General features: G+C 48.3%; 2 long non-coding RNA genes across 3 annotated transcripts; both read right to left on the reverse strand.

Annotated features, from left to right (window-relative positions):
* Positions 1–1,849: 1,849 nt before the first annotated feature.
* LOC309476353 lies at positions 1,850–3,942 on the reverse strand. Of its 2 annotated transcripts, XR_014198044.1 has the most exons (4): positions 3,419–3,942; positions 3,227–3,336; positions 3,060–3,117; positions 1,850–2,987 (listed from the first exon to the last, which is right to left on the reverse strand). It is a non-coding gene; the product is annotated as an uncharacterized lncRNA (long non-coding RNA). The 2 variants fall into 2 exon arrangements; XR_014198045.1 differs by lacking the exon at positions 3,419–3,942 and having other exon boundaries at positions 3,227–3,407.
* An 8,387-nt stretch (positions 3,943–12,329) lies between these two features.
* LOC309476354 lies at positions 12,330–13,841 on the reverse strand. Its single transcript, XR_014198046.1, has 4 exons — positions 13,741–13,841; positions 13,549–13,658; positions 13,382–13,439; positions 12,330–13,309 (listed from the first exon to the last, which is right to left on the reverse strand). It is a non-coding gene; the product is annotated as an uncharacterized lncRNA (long non-coding RNA).
* Between the last annotated feature and the right edge of the window lie 4,931 nt (positions 13,842–18,772).

Consider the following 18,772-nt stretch of genomic DNA (forward strand, 5'->3'; position numbering starts at 1 on the left):
TATAGATAGATTTGGATAGATAGATAAAATGGAGGCTCCCCAGAAGAGATGCCGTACATCTGTGGTGTGGGAGCATTTCCGTTTAGAAACCCCAAATAAAGTGAGATGTGTGTATTGTGATCGGCTGCTAGCCTACTGCAACAATACATCATCCATGATGCGCCATTTGAGGAGAATTTGACATTTTTGTATTTGCCCAGAACTCATGATCCACTAACTTACTGGAAAGAGAGAGCAGTAGCCTAATCTTTCCTCATTTGTATGTCCTAGCTAAAAAATATCTTTGCATGCCAGCAACAAGTGTCCCTTGTGAGAGGATTTTTTCAAAGGCTGTAGAAATTATCTGTAAAAAAAGAAGTAGGCTAAGTCCTTCCACAGCAGAGAAATTAATATTTTTTAATAAAAATCTCTAAAAAAGTGAGACATTGTGGCTTGATTTCTTTTATTAATATTCATTTTGCAGGACCAAAATAACATTATGCACAGTGAGGAGCCTATAGGTTACAAGCTTCACAGATTAGAAAAATACAATAATAAAAAAACAAAAAAAATTTTTAATGGCTCGTCAAGGTTGTTTCAGATCAACACCTACAAGTGACCACTAGGTGTCACCGTTGAGACGGGTGTCGGATTGTTTCGAAGCCTCGAAACAATATGGACCATTTGGTTCAACTGTTTCATTGCTTCACGAAGCCTCGATCTGCCCATCACTATCAAATGTAAGCACTCAAACAGGAGATCTTCTACCCCAAAACACAACGACTGAGACCCAGCCAAACAACTGATCAACTGAGCACCGATTGACTTTTACCAGTTCCAACCTTGACCTCAACTCGACTTCGAGTGGCTCTTTTATCCTCCTCTTGTGAAGCGGAAAGCCTGTGTGAACACCGCTCCTCTCTGCCTCACACCTGTCGTGCATCGGCGGTAATTAGTTTGGACAATATCTCCGCTACACCCGGAACCGGAGTGAGGCGTTACACCAAAATACTTCCCCTCGGGGAACATGAAAAGAAAACAAAGGTTCCGCTTTTCCCAGCATTTTGTCACCCGTGACACGTGTGTGTGTGTGTGTGTGTGTGTGTGTGTGTGTGTGTGTGTGTGTGTGTGTGTGTGTGTGTGTGTGTGTGTGTGTGTGTGTGTGTGTGTGCGCTTGAGAGACGCGTGAGTGACAGAGAGACAGAAGGGAAAGGATGAATAACGAAACGCAAAATGTGGCGGCCGGTGTTTTGATCTATAAAAGACATTGACAAAGACGAAAACTCAAAAATGTTATTTTATTTTAGTTAGTTTTGCCAAACAGACATTACAGTTTATCGTTTTTTGAATTGCCTCGTTTTTAGTTTTATTTCAGTTAACGACAATGTTTTTTTCCCACCTAGTTTTCGTTTTTTCGTTCGTTTTCGTTAACGATTATAACCTTGCTCAGAACAAACATAAAATAATTGCTGTAAATAAAGGCTATTCACGTAAAGCTATTCACTTGCTTTCTTTAATTTCATACGCTACTCTATATAGGGAGAACAGACACGCCAAATAGTTACTGACCTGATACAGACTAATATACACATAGCTGAAGCGGACTGATATCGTCGTGTTCTAGAGCAAGGTTTACGTAAGTTAAATAAGCGGGTCAGTCTGAAATCTGCACTAATGGCTCTCAATTAGAGTGCGCTGCAGTTCCATTTTCCACCACAGATTTACACTGGAAGAACGTGTGGCGCTGTTGAGCTGAGGAGGATCCGAGACCGGCTGACCTGCTTAGTATTATGAATACATGCCTGTCGAATCTATGCGCTTCATTTTAATTTATACTGCTCACTTTACGACTTTAACCCTTTCATGTGTGGCGGGTGACACGAGGGCAGTAAGATGGGGTTTCTTAAAGGATTATAATTAATAAGATTGTATCATTCACACTCCGACTACGCCACTCTGGGAATTTCACCCAAAGAATGAGAATAGACCCCAACAAAAGGCACACACAGGTTCGTATCACCTAATAGAGTCAGAGACATGGGTCATCGTACAAAAATAGCTTTTATTGACAATTCTTAAAAGAGAACAGCATAAAAAGGATATAAAGCACTTTGTTCAAATTCAATGAACTCCTAAAGGTTTAGAACCAGGGACGAGAGGCACAGAGGCAGAGAGTCGTAGCATGCCACCCGCAGATGCAGGACCACTGCACTTCACTGTGTGCGCACACACACACACACACACACACTCACACAGGTGTTAATACCAAGCACTGCACACGGTGAGAAAAGATACCGTCACCCAAATAAGAATCCTCTGCCCCTGGTGCTCAGGCCCTGCTAACACACACAAAAGATATATATCAAATACAAAAATAATCAAATACAGAAATAATCAGTTTGATAGCTAGAAGGATTATTGATGCTCAAATCAAAGTAACCAAAATAATTTTACAAATAATAAATTGAAATCAACAGTTGATTGAAACTAAACCCAAATGTCAACGACGGCAAAATATATAAAGAAATCAATAAAGGAAACAAACCAAACTTCAGTCAAAATTATTAATCGAGCAAACAAGTCAAGCAATTTGAAGCAAAATAAAGCAAGTTAAAGAAATGAACTATTATTTCAGAAAATAATTGGAGAATAGATAATTAAACTTTAGAAGCAAAATCGAATACAAATGAAAGTGCAAGCAGAAAAAAAATCTAAATAAATTGAAATGAGAGAAGAGCAAAGATTGCAGTTCAGATTTTAGCACCAGTCTTTGTAGCTAATATCAGTCCAAAGAAAAATGAAAACTACATACAAGCCAAAAAGAAACTAAAAAAGATCGACTAAAGTCCCAAGTTGTAGTTGAATCTGTTGACAGTTAATACAGTTGAAACAGGACCGAAACAGGACCAAAACAGGACCAAAACAGGACAGCACTGCGGCCGTAAATGAACACGGAGCACCCCGACTGGAAGGCAGTTATAGCCCTTTACAGACCTATAAACAGGGCCCTATAAACAACATAAGATTGTTACTCTGCTAGATAAATTCTCTAACTTAATGCATGCACTTAAAACTAATACCGATCGTCGAGGAAAATGAAACGTAGCTTTCTCTGGAGGGGAACTCAGGTTCTCACAACTGAGAAAGGGTACGGATTAGGACACACTTAAATACAAACTAGCACTTCAAAAACACGCATTTCCTACAACAGAGCACGATTAGCGAGAGATTAACAAACTCTCCCTACCTTCTCCAGCGTCCACATCCAGTACACGCATCCAGCACACGCAAATAACAATCGTAACGAGCTTGTGCAACGGAAGACAGAAGCACACTCTCCAAAGCAATATGGTGTCTCTAAAAAGTACATTAAAAGAACACTTTGCATAACTAAATACACTTCATGAGCTAAAAACAACTAGCAGCGCGTTCTCCTTACCGGCTCGGGTGTTCGCATCTGGTTTCCAGTGAAGCAGTGACGGAAGCGCGTTAACGACGCAGCGATTCAAAACGTGACGCCTGATGAGCGGTAAATGCGTTGCGGTTTTAAAGTCCAGGAGCACAGATGATAGGCTAGAATGGCCATCAATAACAATGTGATGAAAAAAAAACAGGAACGCCCTTCTTGCCACATCTACCCCACCATTCTGCATCGGCGCCCCGACGATAGACTAAGGTCAATTACCAAGACACCCCTCCATTTTACTAACTCCAAGGCCTAAACAAGGCTGAAATGCTGTTGGTTACAATCCCAGAATCACCGGTTACTCTGTTCCTTACCTCTCCCGCAGCCCAGGGAAGACGATGCAAATTCGAATGCTGACCTGTTCCGGCTCGACCCGAGCGCCGAGGGGAGACCACCCTCCCATTATGGAAACTGGGAGGAGTTTCACTTTCTCTCGCTATAGGTTCTACATCCCGTTCCTCTGACTCCATCAAAGCCGCACCACCAGGAGGTAGGTCCGCCGGTGTTACGGGCGGACGGACACCACCCCTAACATAAATGGAGAGACGCACACAGAACAGCTCGTGTCCAACATAAGGGGTATGTTTATTTAATAGGTTGTTCAGAAACAGAGGCAGTAATACTGAGGCGGAACGCTTTAGTTTCCCGGGGTGGACTCCTAACGCTTCAACGACAGCACGGCAGTGCATAGACTCCTGGCTCAGGCTCTGTGTGCCCCCAGGTGTGCTTCCGGAAAGCTTTTGTAGCTTCAGTATACGGCTGCGCTCAGGTGTGGCTCATCTGTAATTAAGAGCAGGGGAAACTCAAACACATAATTAGAACACAGCGGAGCTGAGGGACGTAACACCCCCACCCCGAAATGGTGACCTGTCGCCATACTCTAAACATAGGAAATACTTATTTTTACTCTAGCCTTCTGTGTTCAGCTTTCAGGTATCTGTATAGGCCTATGGAAACAAAATAGAATTACAGGAATGTAGTACTTTGGTGTATAAGGTCAACTCATAGGCAATACACACTTATGTGTAAAAAAGAAAAAAAACATCGCTAGAGACTTATATTAGATTAGCAGGCTCAATAAACTAAAGTAAATCTCAGAGTAAATAACGAGTATATACGAGTATATATAAAAAAAAATTCATAAGAAAATTATTACTATTAAGCATCCACCCTAGACAACGCATCTGCGACAATATTGTCTACTCCTCGGATATGTACAATTTGGAGGTTAAACGGTTGAAGCAACAAACTCCAGCGCATTAACCTGCGGTTAGAATTGTACATGCGACTGAGGAACTTGAGTGGGTCATGGTCAGTATAGACCTTAACTGGATGTATGGTAGAACCCAAGTACACTTCGAAGTGTTGAATAGCCAATACTAGAGCCAAAGTCTCTTGCTCGATAGTGGAGTACCTTCGCTGGGCAGAATTAAACTTCCTTGAGAAGAAACTCACGGGATGATTTACATGGTCTGCACCTGACTGCAACAGTACGGCACCGGCGCCTACGTTGCTAGCGTCCACAGCAAGCTGAAACGGTCTGTTAAAATCTGGCGCAGCGAGCACGGGAGTTGTCAGTAAGAGAGCCTTGACGTTTTCGAATGCTCGGTTACAGGACTCCGTCCATTCAAACTTAGTTTTGGGGCTCAATAGGTTAGTGAGGGGACAAACCACAGTCGAAAAGTTCTTACAAAAACTGCGATAGTAGCCTACCATTCCTAAAAATCGGCGTAACGCACGCCGGTCGCAGGGCACAGGAAACTCCTGAATAGCGGCTACTTTAGCCATTACTGGCAAAACATGTCCTCTACCAACTATCCGCCCCAAGTAAGTGACAGTGGCTTTTCCGAATTCACATTTTGCTAGATTTATCGTGAGCTTCGCACTGGACAGTCTACGGAAAAGCTCTTGAAGTTGTGTCATGTGTTCGGACCAGTGTGTACTATATAGGACTATGTCGTCCAAATACGCCTCGCAATTTGCCATTCCAGCTAAAACAATATTTACTAAACGCTGGAATGTGGCAGGTGCATTCCGCATTCCGAAAGCCATAACCTTATAATTCATAAACGCATCGGGGGTCACAAAGGCTGATATCTGTTTTGCTCTTGGTGTAAGGGGCACCTGCCAGTAACCTTTTAGGAGGTCGATTTTAGTGACAAATGTAGCCGAGCCAACACGGTCCACACAGTCATCCATCCGCGGTAGTGGATAGCAGTCTGGCACAGTGATGGCATTAACACGCCTGTAGTCCGTGCAAAACCTGTAAGTGCCATCAGGTTTTCCAACTAAAAGGCACGGGGAACTCCACGGACTAGAGCTAGGTTCAGCAATATTATTCTGTATCATGTACTCAACTTCCCGTTTCAGGATAGCTCGCTTTTCTGGGTTTACTCTATATGGGTGCTGTTTAATCGGGCCCTTATCACCCACGTGATGATAGGCTAGAATGGCCATCAATAACAATGTGATGAAAAAAAAACAGGAACGCCCTTCTTGCCACATCTACCCCACCATTCTGCATCGGCGCCCCGACGATAGACTAAGGTCAATTACCAAGACACCCCTCCATTTTACTAACTCCAAGGCCTAAACAAGGCTGAAATGCTGTTGGTTACAATCCCAGAATCACCGGTTACTCTGTTCCTTACCTCTCCCGCAGCCCAGGGAAGACGATGCAAATTCGAATGCTGACCTGTTCCGGCTCGACCCGAGCGCCGAGGGGAGACCACCCTCCCATTATGGAAACTGGGAGGAGTTTCACTTTCTCTCGCTATAGGTTCTACATCCCGTTCCTCTGACTCCATCAAAGCCGCACCACCAGGAGGTAGGTCCGCCGGTGTTACGGGCGGACGGACACCACCCCTAACATAAATGGAGAGACGCACACAGAACAGCTCGTGTCCAACATAAGGGGTATGTTTATTTAATAGGTTGTTCAGAAACAGAGGCAGTAATACTGAGGCGGAACGCTTTAGTTTCCCGGGGTGGACTCCTAACGCTTCAACGACAGCACGGCAGTGCATAGACTCCTGGCTCAGGCTCTGTGTGCCCCCAGGTGTGCTTCCGGAAAGCTTTTGTAGCTTCAGTATACGGCTGCGCTCAGGTGTGGCTCATCTGTAATTAAGAGCAGGGGAAACTCAAACACATAATTAGAACACAGCGGAGCTGAGGGACGTAACAGCCGGCCATAGCTCTTCCTGCACCTCAAGCTGTACTGGGCGCCCAACACCCCAAGGTCCCATACCCTGAACAATCTGAGGAGTCTCTGGCACCAACACCATCAAATTGTCATCATCTGCCCCTTCGTACTCTTGAGGGTCATCTTGAGCTTCTACAACACCAGTAGGCTGATTGACAGGCAAAACGTCCTTCCGGACACAAGCCTTCAACAGAGAACGATGCACTCGCCGTACCTTGCCCAAATCTGAAACCGGCGCAATAGCATACACGGCACCTCCCTCCTCCGGGGACCGAGTCACCTGATAAGTCACTGAACTCCACAAGTCCTGGATCTTGTGGCGACCCCGCACTGCATGATCTCGTAAGTAGACTAACTGACCCTCTGACAAAGGTAGATCCCGAACATGTTGGTCGTGCTGCCTCTTGCGACGGTCTGCCGCAGCTTTCAGCCGCTCACGTGCTCCCTCAAAGGCAACTTGCAACCGCCTACGATGTTCTATGACCCAGCTGTGTACGTTTCCGACAACCGGTTCAGGCACTCTACCAAGCAAAAAGTCTATCGGCAACTGAGGTTCTTGACCAAACATTAAATAGTGTGGTGACTCTCCTGTCACTTGATGGGGGGTGGTGTTATAACAAAATATAACTTGTGACAAACAAGACACCCAGTCCCTCTTCCTAGAGCCAGGCAATGTTCGCAGCAAGTTGTACAAAGTGCGATTAAATCGCTCACATTGCCCATTACCGGCCGGGTGATATGGAGTGGTACGAGATTTCTTTATCTGATAAAGCTCGCAAAGCTGCCGAATAAGAGCGGATTCAAAGTTCCGGCCCTGGTCTGAATGAATTCTGGCCGGAACACCAAATTTGTAAAACCACTCTTCAACCAAAACTTGGGCTACGGTCTCAGCTCTTTGGTCTCGTGTAGGCACCGCCATAGAAAATTTACTAAACACATCAGTCATCACCAATATGTTTTCCTGTCCAGAATGTGAGGGTTCAAGCACAGTGAAGTCAATCGCAAGGACTTCATTAGGCCTCGAAGCTAGTAAATGGCCCATAAAAGCCCGTGCTACTGGCTGATTATCTTTGGCGAGCTGACAACGTTCACATTCTTGACACCAAAGAGTAATATCGGCCAACATATTTGGCCAATAGCACCGCTGCCGAATCAACTCACTGGTGCGCTCCACCCCTTGGTGCCCATGTTGTTGGTGGAGCTGCATCAAAACCTCTTCCCTCAAAACATCAGGCAACACTAATTGGTAACATTCCTCACCTCCGTCAGGACGAAATATTTTCCGATACAACACTCCTTCCCTCGCCTCTAATCGATTCCATTGCTGGAGGAGAGTCAAACATGGTTTAATCAACTGATGTCGTTCCTCAGGTCCTGGGCGCCGGCCCTGCTCCCAGAACTTTATTACCGGTCCGATAACGGGATCAGTCTCCTGCATCGATCGCAGGTCAGGGGCGGAATAGCCTGGCAATGCGCTCACTGCCCTCACATCTGCCTGTGCTGCACATCCTATGCCAATGGCCTGCTGTAACGACTCAGGGACTACAACACCTGCAGCCAAACCCTCAAGCTGACCTCGAACAACTGGGTTCTGGCGAGAGAGAGCGTCTGCGTTACCATTGCTCCTTCCTGACCTATATCTTACCTCAAAATCAAAAACGGCTAACTCTGCGGCCCAACGTTGCTCCGTAGCTCCGAGCTTCGCTGTAGCTAAATGACTTAAGGGATTATTATCCGTGAACACGATACACTTGTGCCCTAGAAGATATTCCCTGAATTTTTCAACCATGGCCCACTTGAGCGCTACAAACTCTAGTTTCATTGAGCTGTAATTGGTCATATTGCGCTCAGTGGGCCTTAGGCTACGACTGGCATATGCGATGGGTCGAGTTTTCCCTTCAAATTCTTGGGACAAAACTGCCCCCAGCCCCCCATGACTAGCGTCTACTTCTAGAATGAAGGGTTTGGAAAAATCTGCGTAAGCCAGTACTGGGGCGGATGTTAACCTTATTTTTAGGGCCTCAAATGCTGTCTGACAGTGCTCGGTCCAGACAGGGATCAAACTCTGCCCTCGTCGCTTGCCTGACTTACATCCCAGCACCTCAGCAACTAGCTTATGCAGAGGAGCTGCCAATTTGGCAAACCCCTCCACAAAGCGCCTATAGTAACTCGCAAAGCCAAGGAATGTTCGTAACTCGGAGACAGTCTCAGGGCAACGCCATCTTGCAACAGCCTCGATTTTACCTGGATCTGTTGCCACCCCTTGTGCCGATATAACATGCCCCAAGTACTTGACTTCTGGCCTGAAGAAAGCACACTTCTCCAGCTTTGCCTTGAGTCCTTCCCTCTCCAACCGACTCAAGACCATCTCCAATCTCTCTAGATGCTGGGCTATGGAGGAGGAAAACACAACAACATCGTCAAGATATAGGAGCAGGGACTGACACCGCTGATCACCAAACAGTCTCTCCATTAACCTCTGGAACGTACTTGGAGCGTTGCAAAGTCCAAAAGGCATACGGTTCCATTCAAATAATCCAAACGGCGTACAGAACGCAGTCTTGGACTTATCCTGCTCTGAAACAGGAACCTGCAAATACCCGCTGGCCAGATCCAGTGTAGAGAACCAGCGAGCCCCCCCAGTGAATCCAAAGATTCCTCAATACGAGGAAGAGGAAATGCATCCCTCCTAGTCTTGGCATTCAGGTGACGGTAGTCTACGCACATACGCAGACTACCGTCCTTCTTTTTGACTAGCACAATCGGCGATGCATAAGGGCTACAACTTTCGCGAACTATTCCAGCCTCCAACAACTGATGGATATGAGTTTTTACCACCTCATATTCAGAAGGGGGTATCCGTCGGTATCGTTGACGCACTGGGACATTATCCAATAAAGGAATGTCATGGGAAATGAGGCGAGTACAACCTAGATTGTTCCCATGACCCGAAAATACTGCCTTATATTTCTGCACCAGAGCTCTAACCTGAGCCGGTTCTGACTTTGACAAAACCGATAAATCAAGAGACTCCATCTGTTGGGACAAGGAGGGACTCCCCTGCACACTATGAGACTGGACAGTGGCAATTACTGGCTTTACTTCAACAACTCCTGTTGGCAAACTGACTACATAAACCTCCCTAAGGTTACCCACCACCGTTGTAGGGCGAAGCGTCACATCCACTGTGCCGACGTTCACTATCGGCACATAGACAGTCCCTTGAATTACCCTTACCAAAGCAGGTGATGCTAAAAGCCCAGCTGGAAGGCCTGACTCAGGGGGCTCAAATAAAACAGTACTGCCAAAATATTGGGCTGAACAGGTTGCCGCCACTAGCTTAATTGTGCCACCTGGTATGCGACACACCCCATGTCCACGCACCCGTACACACCCTACTTGATCTAACCGCTCTCTAGCACTTACTTGCTGACAATATTGCAGTGCACTCGACACACTTGGTAATTGTGTAACTACAGGAAGGTCAAAGAGGGAGGTGCCATGCTGCCCGAAAAGCTCCTTATAACACCGGCCAAGAATGTTCATCCCCAGTACCCCAGGGACATCCACGCTCATGCCTCCAGGAGGATCTCGAACAACCAGGACACCACAACCAACGACAAGCCTGCCACAAATCTCCACACCTAGCTCCAAATATCCCATGTACGGGATAGTAAGCCCATTGGCTGCTCGAAGCTGTAGCCACTGACAATTTTGAAGACGATCCTGACCCCATGGTTCAAAGTGTTGTCGAAAGCAACTTTCAGTGATTGTTGTTACCATAGAACCAGTATCCACTAAGCAGGACACTGAAACACCCCCCATAAGGGCAACCACATGTGGACAAGAGGAGATTAAATGGGGAACTGAACTACGTACACCTATCCTACTTGAGTCGATTACTTCCCCACCCAGGCGGTGACTCTGCAACCTGGTGGGAACTAGTTTTCCGATGGCCGGGAGGAACGTAGCCGTCCATTCTCAGCTGTAGAGGGACCTGCCACCGGCTGGGAGGGATTTGGGAAATTTCGTTGCCCATCACACTCACGAGCAAAGTGGCCCGGTCTTTGACACCGCCTACATATAACTGGACCAGAACGAGGGGAGCGACTACGCACATGTGATGGTTGGAGACGGGCGAAGGTTTGAGTAAGGTGATTCAACTGCTGCTGTTGCTTTCGTAGTATTTCTCTCAGCTCACCAAACTCTGACTGCTGTGGCGACCCAGCTGTTTCAACTGGTGCCCCACCACGTACCCCATATTGAATACCATATGCTAGTGGGACTGACTGACTACGCCCTCTCGACCCTCCAGGCATCCCCTCCTGTACCCACCTAATTGCTTCACCTCGAACCTCCAATAAGGTAGCAGTAGGCTGGCGACGAACCAACTGCTTCAGCTCTCGCCTAAGGGTACTATCAGTGACGTGCTCGACAAATTGGTCCCGCAACAAGGTTTCTGCATTTTGTATAACATGCGGCGCCCGGTTCTTAATCCTTTCCAAAAGGCCCATAAGTGCAAGAGAAAACTCTAGCAGAGTCTCACCCTCCTGTTGCTTCCTGGAAAAGAAGGCCTCTTGTAACGCTACATAAGACTGGGAACACCCATAAAGATCACGCAGCGCCTTAATAATCCTATCGGGGTCTCCGCGTTCTAGATCAGGACGATACCTGATCTCTTCTCTTGCCTCTCCCTCCAAGTGGTCAAAAAGGAAGAAAGCTTGATCTACATTTGACATATGGCGCACTCTCATACACGCCTGTGCCTCCTCAACCCATTCTTCAATATTCAAACCCGATTTGCCATTGAACTTTGGGCAGCGTCGATCTCGCGGTACAAAAACAAATCGTTCAGGCGCAACAGCACCAAGTGGTTGAGGCGTCACAGGCGGAACAGTAGAGGTACCGGGCAAGGCTGCATCAGGACCAGGCAAACCAACTGGTGCCTGTGCCTGCTGCAACCTTACGTTGTCAGCTCTCAACTGGGCTACCAAATCTCTCAATTCTTGTAATTCATCCTCCATCTTGATGTTAATTGATTCCTTTTTTTTTTTCTTTTTTTTTTTTAAAAGAGACTTACCACTGCAAGGAAGAAGCCACCAAATGAACTCCGGCACAATGCACTGCTGTCCTGTTTCCAAAAAAAACAACCCACAATACACAAAACACCGAAATTTATAATACAAAACACACCAATGTCTCTGACGCAAAATTATGGTGATCCTGCCGACTATACATGCACAAATTTGCCCCTTGGCCTCTGTCCATCATGGCCTCCTAATCATCCCCATATATACTGATTGGCTTCATCGCTCTGTCTCCTCTCCACCAGTAAGCTGGTGTGTGGTGGGCGTTCTGGCGCAATATGGCTGCCGTCGCATCATCCAAGTGGATGCTGCACATTGGTGGTGGTTAAGGAGATTCCCCCCTTCTATGTAAAGCGCTTTGAGTGTCGAGAAAAGCGCTATATAAATGTAATGAATTATTATTATTATTATACGCCAAATGTGGCGGGTGACACGAGGGCAGTAAGATGGGGTTTCTTAAAGGATTATAATTAATAAGATTGTATCATTCACACTCCGACCATGCCACTCTGGGAATTTCACCCAAAGAATGAGAATAGACCCCAACAAAAGGCACACACAGGTTCGTATCACCTAATAGAGTCAGAGACATGGGTCATCGTACAAAAATAGCTTTTATTGACAATTCTTAAAAGAGAACAGCATAAAAAGGATATAAAGCACTTTGTTCAAATTCAATGAACTCCTAAAGGTTTAGAACCAGGTCAAAGCAGGGACGAGAGGCACAGAGGCAGAGAGTCGTAGCATGCCACCCGCAGATGCAGGACCACTGCACTTCACTGTGTGCGCACACACACACACACACACACACACACTCACACAGGTGTTAATACCAAGCACTGCACACGGTGAGAAAAGATACCGTCACCCAAATAAGAATCCTCTGCCCCTGGTGCTCAGGCCCTGCTAACACACACAAAAGATATATATCAAATACAAAAATAATCAAATACAGAAATAATCAGTTTGATAGCTAGAAGGATTATTGATGCTCAAATCAAAGTAACCAAAATAATTTTACAAATAATAAATTGAAATCAACAGTTGATTGAAACTAAACCCAAATGTCAACGACGGCAAAATATATAAAGAAATCAATAAAGGAAACAAACCAAACTTCAGTCAAAATTATTAATCGAGCAAACAAGTCAAGCAATTTGAAGCAAAATAAAGCAAGTTAAAGAAATGAACTATTATTTCAGAAAATAATTGGAGAATAGATAATTAAACTTTAGAAGCAAAATCGAATACAAATGAAAGTGCAAGCAGAAAAAAAATCTAAATAAATTGAAATGAGAGAAGAGCAAAGATTGCAGTTCAGATTTTAGCACCAGTCTTTGTAGCTAATATCAGTCCAAAGAAAAATGAAAACTACATACAAGCCAAAAAGAAACTAAAAAAGATCGACTAAAGTCCCAAGTTGTAGTTGAATCTGTTGACAGTTAATACAGTTGAAACAGGACCGAAACAGGACCAAAACAGGACCAAAACAGGACAGCACTGCGGCCGTAAATGAACACGGAGCACCCCGACTGGAAGGCAGTTATAGCCCTTTACAGACCTATAAACAGGGCCCTATAAACAACATAAGATTGTTACTCTGCTAGATAAATTCTCTAACTTAATGCATGCACTTAAAACTAATACCGATCGTCGAGGAAAATGAAACGTAGCTTTCTCTGGAGGGGAACTCAGGTTCTCACAACTGAGAAAGGGTACGGATTAGGACACACTTAAATACAAACTAGCACTTCAAAAACACGCATTTCCTACAACAGAGCACGATTAGCGAGAGATTAACAAACTCTCCCTACCTTCTCCAGCGTCCACATCCAGTACACGCATCCAGCACACGCAAATAACAATCGTAACGAGCTTGTGCAACGGAAGACAGAAGCACACTCTCCAAAGCAATATGGTGTCTCTAAAAAGTACATTAAAAGAACACTTTGCATAACTAAATACACTTCATGAGCTAAAAACAACTAGCAGCGCGTTCTCCTTACCGGCTCGGGTGTTCGCATCTGGTTTCCAGTGAAGCAGTGACGGAAGCGCGTTAACGACGCAGCGATTCAAAACGTGACGCCTGATGAGCGGTAAATGCGTTGCGGTTTTAAAGTCCAGGAGCACAGATGATAGGCTAGAATGGCCATCAATAACAATGTGATGAAAAAAAAACAGGAACGCCCTTCCTGCCACACATGCATAGAGGTCACTACAGTGGACAGCTATTAAAAAAGCATTTTCTTGCATTTGCATGGGTTTGATGGCATAGTTGCACATCAACCTCTTCAGTCGACCCTGGTGCATCATCCTATACATTTACATTTACATTTAGTCATTTAGCAGACGCTTTTATCCAAAGCGACTGACAGATTAGGACTAAGTTAAGCGAGTCATCATGAAGAGGCAAAAACAACGCAAGAAGTGCTCAAAATACGAAGTTCAGGCATTATTCAGAGTAGCATAAGCCCGATAAGCGAGGTTTTTAAAGGGAAAGGGGTTAAGTGCTCACGGAAGAGATGGGTTTTCAGTTGTCTTTTGAATGTTGTCAGGGATTCATTCTGCATTCCGGATGAGGGTGGGGAGAGCGTTCCACCAGCATGGAACTGTGAATGAGAATGTTCTGGAAAGAGATTTAGTGGCTTTCTGTGATGGAACCACGAGACGTCGCTCATTGGCCGATCGTAGGCTTCTGGTAGGGGTGTAGACTCGTAGGAGTGAGTGAAAGTAGGAGGGAGCTGAGCCTGTGATAGATCTGTAAGCAAGCGTCAATGCCTTGAACTTGATGCGAGCAGCGAGAGGTAGCCAGTGCAGAGAGATGAACAGAGGAGTGACGTGGGCTCTTTTGGGCTCGTTATATACATTGCCAAGCCTATACATTGCCAAGCCATTGTTTTTCGAATGTTTTCCCCTCCAAACCAGGATGGCCAATGGTCAGTCAGAAATGCCAAGTTGCTCTGGAATATCCACCCATTCCTTCTATCCTAGGAGATTCTTGCAGAAAAAAAAAAAAAAAAAATGCTGCTGCATCAGACAATATCTAATGAGTTATATCAAAATTAAATTCTGATTAATCATCTGTCCACTATAGTGGACCTCACACATCAATGGCTATATTTTATCTACAATTCATACATAATTATAAAACGAAAATACCGTTTTTCTGTTTTTGGTTAATCCGTGTATCATTCGTTCCCTTTCGTAGTCACTCCGAGTTACGTCGGATGACGACGAATGGGGTTTCGCTTAGAAAGCCTATCATCTTCGAGTATATAAAACGAGCCAATGGCAAAGAAATGCCATGGGTCTGCGGAATTTGCATAGCGTAAGTCCGCCCCACCCTGGGGGTATATAAGGAAGTACGCTGGCAACATGCAGATATGTTTTCGCTTCGGAGCCAAGTTGATTCACTTCACTCCACAGCCAATTCTGAGTTATCTCTATTTCTCTTTGAGACGAGCCTCTCTCCGGGTGTTGGTGTGACAGCGAGTTCCAGCGAGTGCACATTCCCTGCTTATCTGTGCAGTGATTTGCCAGAGTTTGTGTGTTCATCTCCCTGGTCGCTTCAACACTTGTGGAGAAAAACTCCTTTCTAAAAGAGCTTGCACGCGGCACGTCTTTTTAAAGATGCCTCGCCCGTGCACTTCTGGTTGCGGTCTTCTAGTTTCTGACTCTGATGGGCACAATCGCTGTCTTGTGTGTCTGGGTATCGAGCACGCTAAGGCAGCGTTTGTGGATGAGTCATGTTCCCACTGCGGGAACATGCCCATCGCACGGTTGCGGTCGAGACTCAATGATCTTCGTGTGAGAGTCCCCTCATCCGCACCCCGATCTACGAGCTCCGAGAGGGCTGGTACTTCGGCTGGCGGCCAGGGTGACCTGAGGGTTACGGTGTGGAACAAAGCGCCGACTATTCCACGCTCCACACCGTCCTCTAGCGCCGTGCAACCCGCGAGTCGTTCGAATGAGCCCGCGGTACAGTCCTCTGACTTGCCGCGGGTCTCATTCGGCGCTCCAGAGGAAGATTCTATGTCGATCGCTGCATCACAAGGTGGGCAGGAGTCCTCGGGAGAGGAAGATTCGGCTGTGCTGCCACCCTCGGGTGTCCCAGCATTGCCCGAGTCTGATCCCGAGCTGACGGCCATGCTTTCCCGGGCAGCCGCGGCCATTGGTCTCGAGTGGTCCCCGCCACCCGGTCCAGTGCGCTCGCAGCTGGACGATTGGTTTTTGGGTGCGGCCGCTGATCCTCGTCAGCGCCCGACACCAATTCCTTTCTTCCCGGACGTGCATGAGGAGGTCTCGAGGTCCTGGAAGGCACCCCTGTCTTCCCGTGATCGCTCGACGGCCTCCTCCGCCTTTCCTCCTCTCGATCAGGCGGCTGCCAAAGGGTACACTGGGGTTCCCCAGGTTGAACGCTCTGTGGCCATGCAATTATGTCCCCAGAGTGCTTCTTCCCGTGGCGACCCAAAGCACCCCTCCAAAGCCTGTAGATTCTTCTCCACCCTTGTGGCGAAGGCCTATAGAGCTGCGGGGCAGGCAGCCTCCTCACTGCATGCCATGGCGACACTCCAGGTCTACCAGGCCCAGATGTTGCGTGACATGCACGAGGGGAGGACTGACCCAGGGCTCTTTGATGAGCTGCGTGCCGCCACCGACCTCGCTCTCCGGGCGACGAAGGTGACCGCACGCTCCCTGGGTCAGGTGATGTCCACCTGTGTGGTCCAGGAGAGACATCTGTGGCTCAACCTGGCTGATATGCGGGAGGCCGAGCGAACCCGGTTCCTCGACACCCCCATATCCCAGGCTGGCCTCTTCGGCGGGGCAGTCGAGGACTTTGCCCAGCAGTTCTCGGCTGCCCAGAAGCAGACTGAGGCTCTTAAACATGTCCTGCCCCGACGGCCCGCTGCTGCCCCCCAGCCGTCGGCACAGGCGCCTCAGCCCGCTCGCCGCCGTGGACGCCCTCCTGCGGTTCCCCTCCCTCCCGGACGGCCCCAGCAGCAGCCTCCATCTGGGCCGCCTCGTGGAGGAAACCGCAGGAAGGCGTCACAGCCCCCTCCAGCCCCGCGCCCCGCTAAACGCCAGGCCAAGCGGCGCTCCTGAGACGGGCTGCTCAGAGATGGCCTTCAGTTCTGTGCAGGAGACGGTAGCAGGGCCGCTCCTTCCCCCGGTGGAGGGCCGGGGGAGAATCCTTGGTTTTCCCACCCCCGCTGCTCGTCCCTCGACGGGCAGCACCCTAATGTGGTTAAAGACAGAACTGACATTCCCATCTCTGAGCACACAGAGTTCTCGGATGACAGTGCGCGACGCTCACGGGCCTCGCCACTCTCATCCCCCTCTGTCGCCAGACCCCTGCCAGAGCATGGTCCTCCCCTGGTCCTCCGCTGGTCCTCCCCTGGCATCCTCTGGCAGGACGCGGCTAATGACCGTGCCCCCGCACCGGGCCGCTATACCACCCACGCCTGGGCCGGTCATTCCGCCTCGCTGCACCACCGAGGGTACGTCTGTGGTCCGCATGACCCCGCTGGTACAGTTTTTGGGAGCCTGGCTAGAGCTTCCCAGACTGTCCCGCTGGGTCGCGAGGACCATCAGGCTCGGCTACGCGATTCAGTTCGCGCGATCTCCTCCCCGTTTCAGGGGAGTCCGCTTCACAATGGTCGGTGGCAATGCCCCTGTCATGAGAGCGGAGGTTGCTACCCTACTGGCGAAGGGTGCGATCGAGATTGTCCCTCCAGCCGAAATGAGGTCCGGCTTCTACAGCCCTTACTTCATTGTACCGAAGAAAACCGGTGGGTTACGACCAATCCTGGACCTGCGCGTCTTGAACCGCTCCCTTCACAGGATGCCGTTCAAGATGCTCACGGCCAAACGCATTTTCGAGTGTGTGCGGCCGCAGGATTGGTTTGCAGCGATCGACCTGAAGGACGCCTACTTCCATGTCTCCATTCTTCCTCAACACAGACCGTTCTTGCGGTTTGCTTTCGAGGGGCAGGCATACCAGTACGCGGTTCTCCCTTTCGGGCTAGCCCTGTCTCCTCGCGTCTTTACGAAGGTCGTCGAGGCAGCCCTTGTTCCCCTACGGGAACACGGGGTTCGCATCCTGAACTATCTCGACGACTGGCTGATCCTAGCTCACTCTCGAGACCAGGTTTGCGAACACAGGGACCTAGTGCTCCGGCACCTAGCTCGTCTGGGCCTTCGGGTCAACTGGGAGAAGAGCAAACTCTGCCCCGTGCAGAGGATCTCTTTTCTCGGTATGGATATCGACTCGGTCGCCATGTGCGCGCAGCTACTGCTGACTTGCCTTCGTCAATTCGAGGGCAAGAGTGCGGTCCCACTGAAACTTTTTCAGAGGCTCCTGGGGCATATGGCATCCGCAGCCGCAGTAACGCCGCTCGGATTGCTTCATATGAGACCGCTTCAGCTTTGGCTTCGCGATCGAGTCCCGAGGTGGGCATGGCAACACGGCACGCTCCGAGTCCCAGTGACTCCGGCCTGCCGTCAGACCTTCACCCCGTGGTCGAACCTCAGTTTTCTACGGGCCGGAGTGCCCTTAGAACGAGCTTCCAGGCATGTTGTTGTATCAACGGATGCCTCCACCACGGGCTGGGGCGCCATGTGCAATGGACATGCTGCCGCGGGCTCCTGGACAGGTCCCCAACGCCTTTGGCATGTCAATTGCCTCGAGTTGCTGGCTGTACGCCTTGCCCTGCACCGCTTCCGGGCGTTGCTCAGGGGTCAACACGTACTAGTCCGATCAGACAATACCGCCACAGTAGCGTACATCAACCGTCAAGGTGGTCTACGCTCCCGCCGTATGTCGCAACTCGCCCGCCACCTCCTTATATGGAGTCAGAAGCATCTGAGGTCGCTTCGAGCCATTTATATCCCGGGAGAGCTGAACCGTGCGGCCGACGAGCTGTCTCGGTTTCGGCCTCTCGCTGGAGAATGGAGACTCCTAACCATCCCCAGTCGGTCCAGCTGATTTGGGATCAGTTCGGGGACGCTCAGATAGATCTGTTTGCCTCCCACGACTCG

The sequence above is a fragment of the Leuciscus leuciscus genome (assembly GCF_965113295.1).
Source record: "Leuciscus leuciscus genome assembly, chromosome: 15".
Taxonomy (NCBI): domain Eukaryota; kingdom Metazoa; phylum Chordata; class Actinopteri; order Cypriniformes; family Leuciscidae; genus Leuciscus; species Leuciscus leuciscus.